This window comes from Oryctolagus cuniculus, chromosome 5 (assembly GCF_964237555.1).
Source record: "Oryctolagus cuniculus chromosome 5, mOryCun1.1, whole genome shotgun sequence".
Lineage (NCBI taxonomy): Eukaryota > Metazoa > Chordata > Mammalia > Lagomorpha > Leporidae > Oryctolagus > Oryctolagus cuniculus.
Genome location: NC_091436.1, coordinates 42,378,778 through 42,388,326, shown reverse-complemented (window position 1 = coordinate 42,388,326; position 9,549 = coordinate 42,378,778).

Genomic DNA, 9,549 nt, shown 5'->3' with positions numbered 1-9,549 from the left:
CTGATGCATCAATCAAAGGGCACAGAATTCTCCAGAGAAAAACTGAAGACATTGAGGGTAAAGGAGGGGGAGAATTTCAGGTTTCAATATTTTAAACAATGCTAATCAGTCTAGGATCAGAACAAATGGAGGGGTCATTTTTATATGTACCCGAGGCAGGATTAATCTCCGCTGTCAATTCCTGGCTATGAGACTAGGTTTTAGGATTAGGAGTAGACGAAGGGCAAAAAAAAAAAAAAGTACTGATGGGTCTCTTACTGAGGAGGAGGAGGAGGAGGAGGGAAAGACTGCTCCCCTCTTCTGGCTAAGAAAGGGCAACAAGAGATGAGTAGAACTTGCACTATTAAAATTTAAACTTAAACAACCAGGAGAGATTATAAAAGAAAACACCTCATTCCTCGCAGCTGGCGCTATGGCATAGTGTGTGAAGATGTCACCTGCAATGCTGGCATCCCATATGGGCACCAGTTCGAATCCCGGCTGCTCCACTTCTGATCCATCTCTCTGCTATGGCCTGGGAAAGCACTGGGGGATGGCCCAAGGCCTTGGGCCCGGGCACCCCCATGGGAGACCTGGAAGAAGCTCCTAGCTCCTGATTCCAGATCGGCACAGCTCTGGCCATTGTAGCCAACTGGGGAATGAACCAGTGGATGGAAGACCTCTCTTTCTCTCTCTCTGCCTCTCCTTCTCTCTCTGTATAACTCCGACCTTCAAATAAATAAATAAATAAAACTTTTTTTTTTTTTTAAAGAAATAACCTCATTCCTATTGAAGGAAAGAAGAGTTTACAACCAGTAAAGAAGCCCCATTACATGACAGGATGAAACTGGTCATGGATGGTTCGTCCTAAGTGATGGAGATGGATTGCTAGAACCTTGTATGGCACCATCCAATACCCCAATTCTTCCAGTTAAGAACACTCATGTGTCCTAATTATCTAGGCCTGCCACCCATAGAGCCATGTCCCTAACACCCTCCTTAGTGAGATCCCATAGGAACATAACTGATTTGGTGTGGTGGATTTAAAAGATGCATTTGGGCTTGTCCCTTAGATCAGAAATCTTTTTGCTTTAGAGTGGGAAAATACTGAAAATGGAAGGAAACAACAGTACCACTGGACTGTGTTACCACAAGGCTTAACAGAAGCCCCAAATCTATCTGCCCAAGTGTTAGAAAAAGTATTGGAAGAGTTCCAGCCTTCCACAGAGACTTAGTTACAACAATTTGTAGATGATCTAACCTTGGGAAAGGAGGAGGTTGAAGTGTCAGAGGTCACTATAATCTTGCTTAACTTTTTGGGAAAGAAAGGTTATGAGTTTCCAAAAGTAAGCTACAATTTGTAGAAAAAGTGGTAAAATACTTGGAACACTGAATTAGTGAAGAAAAGTGAAAAATCAACCCAGAGAGGATATCAGATTCAGTGAGTCTGCCTTTACAAAAAAAAAAAAAAAAAAAAGGGAAAAGGGAGCTCAGAAAGCTTTTGGGACGGCCAGCTATTGTAGATTGTGGATTTACTCATGCTCAAAAGACAAAGGCTCTATATCACAAATTGTTGGAAGAAGAACCCGACTCCCTTCCATGGTCTCCAGAAGAAATTCAGGCAGTAGAAGAATTAAAACATGGCTTTATTATGGTTCCAGTCCTGGCCCTCCCATCTTTAGAAAAAGCATTCCATCTGTTTGTGATGGTAGACTAGGGCATTTCTCTTGAGGTACTCAGGCAGATGTAAGGAGGAAAAAGACAATCTGTTGCTTTTGTTTCCAAAGTCCTTGATCTTGTCTCTAGAGGACGACCTGAATGTGTACAAGCAGTAGCAGCCACCAACCTATTAGTGGAAGAGACCAGAAAATTAACCTTTGGAGGCACCCTGGTAGTGAGCACTCCACATCAGGTCAGAAATACTTTAAGTCAAAAACCTGGGAGATGGCTAGACTGCTGAGTTTTAAAGTATGAGGCCATATTATTACAAAGAGATGACTTGATATTAACAGCAGACACCTGTCAGAATCCACCTAGTTTCCTATGGAAAGGAATGGAAAGTCAAGAAACGTTAGATTGCAGCTGCTTAGACATTATAGACATTAGACTAGGGTCAGGCCAGATCTCAGGAAAGCTCCATTACATGTCAGGATGAGATTGGTTGTGGATGGTTCATCCTAAGTGATAGAGGGAAAGAGACACAGTGGTATGCTATCATAGACGTAACAGCCAATCCTTATGTGAAGATGGACGATTACCTAACAACTGGTCAGTCTAAACCTGTGAATTGTATGCTCTTAACCAAGCTCTAAAACTCCTCAACAGCAAAGAGGGGCTATATTCACGGATTCTAAATATGCCTATGGGGTGGTATATACTTCAGGAAATTATGGAAAGAAAGGGGCCTTATAAATAGTAGAGGAAAAGAACTGGTACATGAAAAATAGTAAAATAAATTCTAAAAAGCCTCCTATTTCCAACAGAAGTGGCTACACTTTGTGTAAATACTCATCAAAGAGGAAATTCTATGAAAGTTATAGGAAATAGGCTTGCAGATGAAGCTGCTAAGCAAGGCTCCCTAGAAGAAATTAAATTATTCACCCTAATCCCACACATCCCTAGAGTAACACGAAGGCCCCGGTTTACTAAAGAGGAAAAGAGAAATAGGGGTGACTCAAATTGAAGATGGAAAATGGGTGCTTCCTGATGGGAGGAAAATGATAAGTAAACCCATGATGAGGGAACTAATATCCATGTTACATAAAGGGAGTAATTGGGGTTCCCTGAGCTATGTGTGATACAATACTTAAGAGACAATGGCTATGTGGGGCTCTATACCATTGGTAAACAGATGTGTGGAGGTTGTGTATTACATCAGAGGATAAATAAAATAGTAATTAGAAAACAAATCACAGGAGGAAGCTTTCCTGAGTTAAGGCCATGTCAAAGTATTCATGTAGACTTTGCAGAAATGCCTAAGGTGGGGAGACTAGAATACTTGCTGACAACAGATCATTTTTCCAACTGTGTGGAAGCTTTCTCACACAGAACTGCCCAGCTCGGAAATGTCATCAAAATAATACTAGAACAAATTGTACCTAGATTTGGCCTTGAAGAGAATATTGATTCAGACAATGGGAGACATTTTACATCAATGATACTGAAAGGAATTTTGGAAAGCCTGAATATTAAATGGGACTACCACCCTCTCTAGAGTCCTCCCTCTTCAGGAAAGGTAGAAAGGATGAATCAAACTCTAAAAGCAGATTGCTAAAGTAATGTTGGAAACTAAACTACCTTGGAACAAATGCCTCCCAATAGCACTCCTTAAGGTTAGAACAGCTCCAAGAAGTGAGATGGGATTGTCCACCTATGAATTGTTATATGGGATCCGTTATTAGATAGGACTACAGATCTGTCTACCATGGAAACCAAAGATCAGTCTCTAAGGAACTACGTGCTGGTCATATCCTCTATTTTATCATCCCTAAAGTTAAAAGGACTCCTTGTCCAGATGCCACCTCTCAAGTTTGTGGTTCATCATTTTCTACCCGGCTGCTTGCCCACTTCGGTTACAGCTCTCTTCCATGGCCTGGGAAAGCAGTAGAGGATGACCCAAGTCCTTGGGTCCCTGCACCACATAGGAGACGTGAAGGAAGCTCCAGGCTTCTGGCTTTGGATTGGCCCAGCTCCGGCCACTGTGGCCATTTGGGGAGTGGAGTAGTGGATGGAAGGATCCCTCCCTCCAACTGTCACTGCCGATTTCTCCCTCTCTGCAACCCTGCCTTTCAAATAAATAAATAAATCTTTAAAAAAAGAGAGTATTAAAATAATCATCTAATTTAAAAGAAAACTCTAGTTAAAACACAAAAGAGCATTTAGTCTTGTGTTTCAATACTATGTTCAATGACAGCTCATGCCATTTATGCATGGACTTTGGGGATTATATAATAACTAACGTTGTCAAAAAAGATATCTAAAAATCAACATATACATCATGCATACATACAACCAGGAACCAGGGTTAGAAAAGGCACTCTTGACTTTATAGTAAAACTAAAAAAAATTGATTCAGTGACTGTTTTATGCTATTTCCTGAAAATAAACTATCCTAATTCGGTTGTAATTTTCTGGTCCCAGAGTAGGAACACTGAGAACTTCTTAAAGAGAAAGCATTGATTACCACATTAGAGAAAAAGCAAAACACAAGAAAAACTGGCTAATAACTATTTTTTACAAAGGAGTTCTACTAGAAAATTAGATGTTATTTGATTATTGTAAATAGAACAACATCAAATGGCAGGATACAGACCAAGCTATGGATCAGCTCTGGGAGCAAAATCTTCAGTAGAAATGGAAAAATTTTCTTTCCAAAATTCATCTTGGTTTTATTTCTATTCATCCACTAGCTTTAATGGCTGGTGCTTTCCTAATTCTGTGTTGTTCTGTTTTCACACATAAGAGAAAGTTGGGTTCAAAGTTAGTAGATGATTGTTAGCATGTGGGAAGAAACATAGCTCAGAGTTGGGGCATGAAATAGCCACATACCAGTGCTCTCAGACTTTTTCTTGTCAGGACCTCTTCATACCATAAAAAGCTATAAGGCCGGGGCCGTGGCTCAATAGGATAATGCTCCACCTGCAGTGCTGGCACCCCGGGTTCTAGTCCCGGTTGGGGCACCGGATTCTGTCCCGGTTGCTACTCTTCCAGGCCAGCTCTCTGCTGTGGCCCGGATGGCAGTGGAGGATGGCCCAAGTGCTTGGGCCCTGCACCCCATGGGAGACCAGGAGAAGCACCTGGCTCCTGGCTTCGGATCAGCGCGGTGTGCTGACTGCAGCGCACCAGCTGCAGCGTGCCAGCCGCAGCGGCCATTGGAGGGTGAACCAACGGCAAAGGAAGACTTTTCTCTCTCTCTCTCTCACTGCCCACTCTGCCTGTAAAAAAAAAAAAAAAAAAAAAAAAAAAAAAAAAAAAAAAGCTATAGAAGAGCGCAGAGCACCTTTGTTTTATATTAGTCAGTACTTGTTAAATTAGAAATTAAAACTAAGGACTATTTAAAAATGTCTATTAATGCATTAAAAATAGGCTCATGAAATATTAATATAAGTACATTTTTATGAAACCTCACTACATTCTTCAAAACAGGGTTAATTAAATGAGTGACATTGTTTTTATATTTTGCAAATCTCTCTTTTTTTTTTTTTTTTGACAGGCAGAGTGGACAGTGAGAGAGAGAGAGACAGAGAGAAAGGTCTTCCTTTTTGCCGTTGGTTCACTCTCCAATGGCCGCCGCAGAGGCCGCACCGGCGCACCACGCTGATCCGATGGCAGGAGCCAGGTACTTATCCTGGTCTCCCATGGGGTGCAGGGCCCAAGCACTTGGGCCATCCTCCACTGCCTTCCTGGACCACAGCAGAGAGCTGGCCTGGAAGAGGGGCAACCGGGACAGAATCCGGCGCCCCGACCAGGACTAGAATCCGGTGTGCCAGCGCCGCAAGGCGGAGGATTAGCCTAGTGAGCCGCGGTGCCGACCTGCAAATCTCTTTAATAATGCATAGATTAATAGATTCAGGCCAAATTCCCATCTCTACTTCTACATCCAGTGTATTGCTACATCACACATTATGTGGCCGCTGGAAAAGTCCACCACAGCGTTGAGAGAGTCATCGTGACCGAGTAAGTCACCTGGAGTCCCGGTATTATCACAAAAACCATTTCCCTCGCCAAGACTCTGAGCAAGGGTCACAAGGACCCTCTGGGGTCACTAGACAACACAGTAAAAAAATGCAGCCCTTAGCTCCTTACATCAATAGCTCTCAACATAGACTCCACTGTAACACATAATAGTTCTCTCGGGCACATTTTCAACTGAGGTCTTCAGAAACTAAATAAGAAAGAAAAAAAAAAAAGCATATTTTTGACCCTTACATTTAAAACTACATCATCCAGCAACACTCCTGGAGACCTGCCGACCTGCCTCTGGTTTTAACAGTGTTGGAACCCAACAGGTGCTGAATTCTCCCTCTTCCAACCTCCCACGGCCCTCAGGTCTCTCCAGGGGCAACTTCCGGGACCACTTCTTGCCCATGCCCTGCTTCTGGGACCAACTGACACCTTTTTTTATTTTATTTTATTTATTTATTATTATTTATTTTTTGTGGTTCCGTCCTTGTCTCTGGCCAAGCATGCCCGCCCAGATTACTCTGCAGTACTGCACCGAGGTGGAGGCTACCTCAGCTGCCAGGCCAATTCACATCCGCGTGCCTCCGATTCTTACCTCTCTCTGGGCTTGTATTTCCAGCGCGACCAAGTGGCTGTGGAGATGCGGGCCACCTCCTCAGCGAGTTGGTCGAGGACACGCGTGAGGGCATCCAGTGTCTCTCGAAGAAGCAAAACCAGCATTGGTAGCCGCGCCCTCTTCCGGGTCGCGCAGAAGCCGTCGCAGGGTGAGTGGGGCGAAACCATAGGGGCCTTGGAAGCCTGCAGGGCTCTGGAGAAGAACCTGAACCAGGCCCTTTGGGATCTGCCTGCAAACACCTTCATCTCTGTGACTTCCTGTCGAGCCACTCCCGGGAAGAGGAGGAGGTGAAACTCCTCAAAGAGGGCGAGCGGCCAGCGCTGTGGCCTAGCAGATACAGCAGCTGCAAGCAGCTGCCTGTGGTGTCGGCATCCCACACGGGTGCTGGTTTCAGTCCTGGCAGCTTCACTTCCGATCCAGCTCTCTGCTATGGCCTGAAAAAGCAGTGGAAGATGGCCCAAGTGCTTGGGCCCCTGCACTGGCATGGGAAACCTGGAAAGAGATCCTGGCTGCTGGCTTCCTAATGGAGCAAAGCTCTGGCCATTTAGGCCATTTGGGGAGTGAACCAGCTATGGAAGACCTCTCTTTTTCTCTCTCCCTCTGCCTCTTTGTAACTCTTAGAAATAAATAAATAAATAAATAAATAAATAAAAATTTTTCTTTGGGGGGGAGGGCGATCACCTGACCAACCTCACCAGGCTGGCAGACCCCCAGGCTGGGCTGAGAGTAGCTTTTCAAAAGGCTGAGTGTCTAGTACCTGCAGCACCCAGCAGCCTCTGCAGGGGATCTCGGCGCCTCCTGAGGCCAGGGCTTCTGCCTGAGCCTCTCCCTCCCCCAGCTAGGCAGCTTGCTAGCAACCCTGGGGCCCTCCCTTTGCATCAAATGGAAATAAAGCTTTATACTTTGTGTATGGATACCAAAAAGTGCTCTCTGGCTCTCTCTCTCCTCTCTCTGTCACCTAACACCAATTTTGGCTTGGGGGGCTGTACTTTGGGAGGGAATAGGTGCCTGGAAAATATGTGGTATTCATGAAAGTATTGTATGAGTTTGTGGGAAGTAAACAATGTTATAAATAATAAGCAATTCCTAGCAGTTAGCTGAAACTTCTTTATCTTTGGTTCAACGTATCAAGAGAAAGTTAATAGCATTATTATGTGGCTACTTCCAAAAAGTTCATGAAAAATAGAATAAAAAGATGTTTATGTTAGTGCAAACCTCTCTGATATCCCTGCATTTGAATGCTTTTTAAAAAGTTCATTAAAATGCATACTAAGGAAAAATTGTGCCTGAATTTCAATTTTTTCCACCAAAATGAAAATTTTTGAATTCTGTCTTTCATTTACTTTTGGAAGTACCCTTATATTTTTAATTAGTTAAGCTCTTTTTATTTCTTTCAGTAAATAACTTAAAGGTGTGAGTATTAATAACAATTGCTGGAAACAAGCTAGTTTAAAACATTCTAACAGTGTTGAGAGGTGCTAGTTTGAAGGTATAGGCATTTGACAATTGCTGGAAACCAGCTACTGTAAAAATATTTTTAACAATGTTGAGAGGTGTTGTCTTATATTATCAAAGACATAGAAATTTATCACTATGTTTCTTTTGTGTGTTGGTGGAGGTGAGGTGAATAGCATTCCATAGGTGCAATTCGTTTCTTTATGTACAATTGTGACAAACAGGTTCGTTTTGTAATCATTTATATCTTAGTATGTAAGTGTGTGTGTATACACACATACATGCTCAAATGTGTGCATATATTTATTACTTATTCTAAATGTGTCTGGTACTATTTCTGGCAGTTGAGATACAAAACACAAATTCCTGCCTCGTGAATCTCACATTCTAGCACAGAGAAAATGCAATAAAGATGAATAAGTAAAATAAATTACTCATTGCTTGTGGTAAGTATTAGAAAAGGCAAAGGAGAAATCAGAAATATTGGGACATGCAGTGTCATGACTGAAAATAGTGGCAAGTAGAGGACTAGCTGAAAACATACCATTTGAGCACAGATGAAGGGAGTAAGGCATTATGGGGAAGGGTGTTTGCAGCAGAGGAAAGGGCAATGGAAGACTGAAGCTGAGAGCTTGGGTAGAGTCTCCTAGGAACACAAGACTACCTGAGAAGTGTGTGAGGTCAGAGTGATCAGGAGGGGAGGACATTAAAGCCACCCTAAGGACTTTGGTTTTTACTTTGTGTTGGAAAACCAAGGGAGACTCTGAATAGGGAAGTGGAATGAATGATCTTCCTGCCTTTTGAACTGGTTTATTTTGGCTTCTGGGTTGAGACCAGACTCAAAGGAAAGCAGGGGCAGAAACAAGAAGACCAGTTCCTTGTCTACTTCAATAATCCAAACCAGTTTTATGTACATTGTAGTAAGTAGTGGATCTTGTATGTACTTTGAGATTGGAGGCAGCAGATTAACTGCACAATAAATATGGGACATAAGGGAAAGAAACTGAGGAATTAAAAATGATTTAGCCAGGCCGGCGCCGCGGCTCAGTAGGCTAATCCTCCACCTTGTGGCGCCGGCACACCGAGTTCTAGTCCCGGTCTGGGCACCGGATTCTGTCCCGGTTGCCCCTCTTCCAGGCCAGCTCTCTACTGTGGCCAGTGAGTGTAGTGGAGGATGGCCCACCCAAGTGCTTGGGCCCTGCACCCCATGGGAGACCAGGATAAGCACTTGGCTCCTGCCTTCGGATAGGTGTGGTGCGCCGGCGGCCATTGGAGGGCGAACCAACAGCAAAGGAAGACCTTTCTCTCTGTCTCTCTCTGTCTCACTGTCCACTCTGCCTGTCCAAAAAAAAAAAAAAAAAAAAAAAAAAAGATTTAGACAAGGAAAGATGGGGCCATTTACTGAAATAACAAAGGTTGCAGGTGCAGGAGAGTGGTTGAAGCAGGGAAGGGCATACATGCTGATGAAAAGACAGATAGGATGTAACTTAAAATATTAAAGAACTTGTTCTAAACATGCACCTAGAGCAACTAAAGAACTGCAAAAGTCTTTTCTTAAAATAAAAGCAGTTATGGACCAGGAGCTACATCTGTGTCGACTTCAGTTCTACCATGAGCAGCTCTATCATAAACAAGCCGTTTAACCTCATTATATCCATTTCCTAATTAATAATATGAAGAACTGGAGTAGCTGAACTCTATTGTAGCCTCCCACTGAAGTTAAATCCCAGATGGGTGCCTGTTTCTGTAAAATGAAATAATAATAGTAGCTACCTCATGGTTTACTGTCAGGATTAAATGAGGTTATATATGTAAAG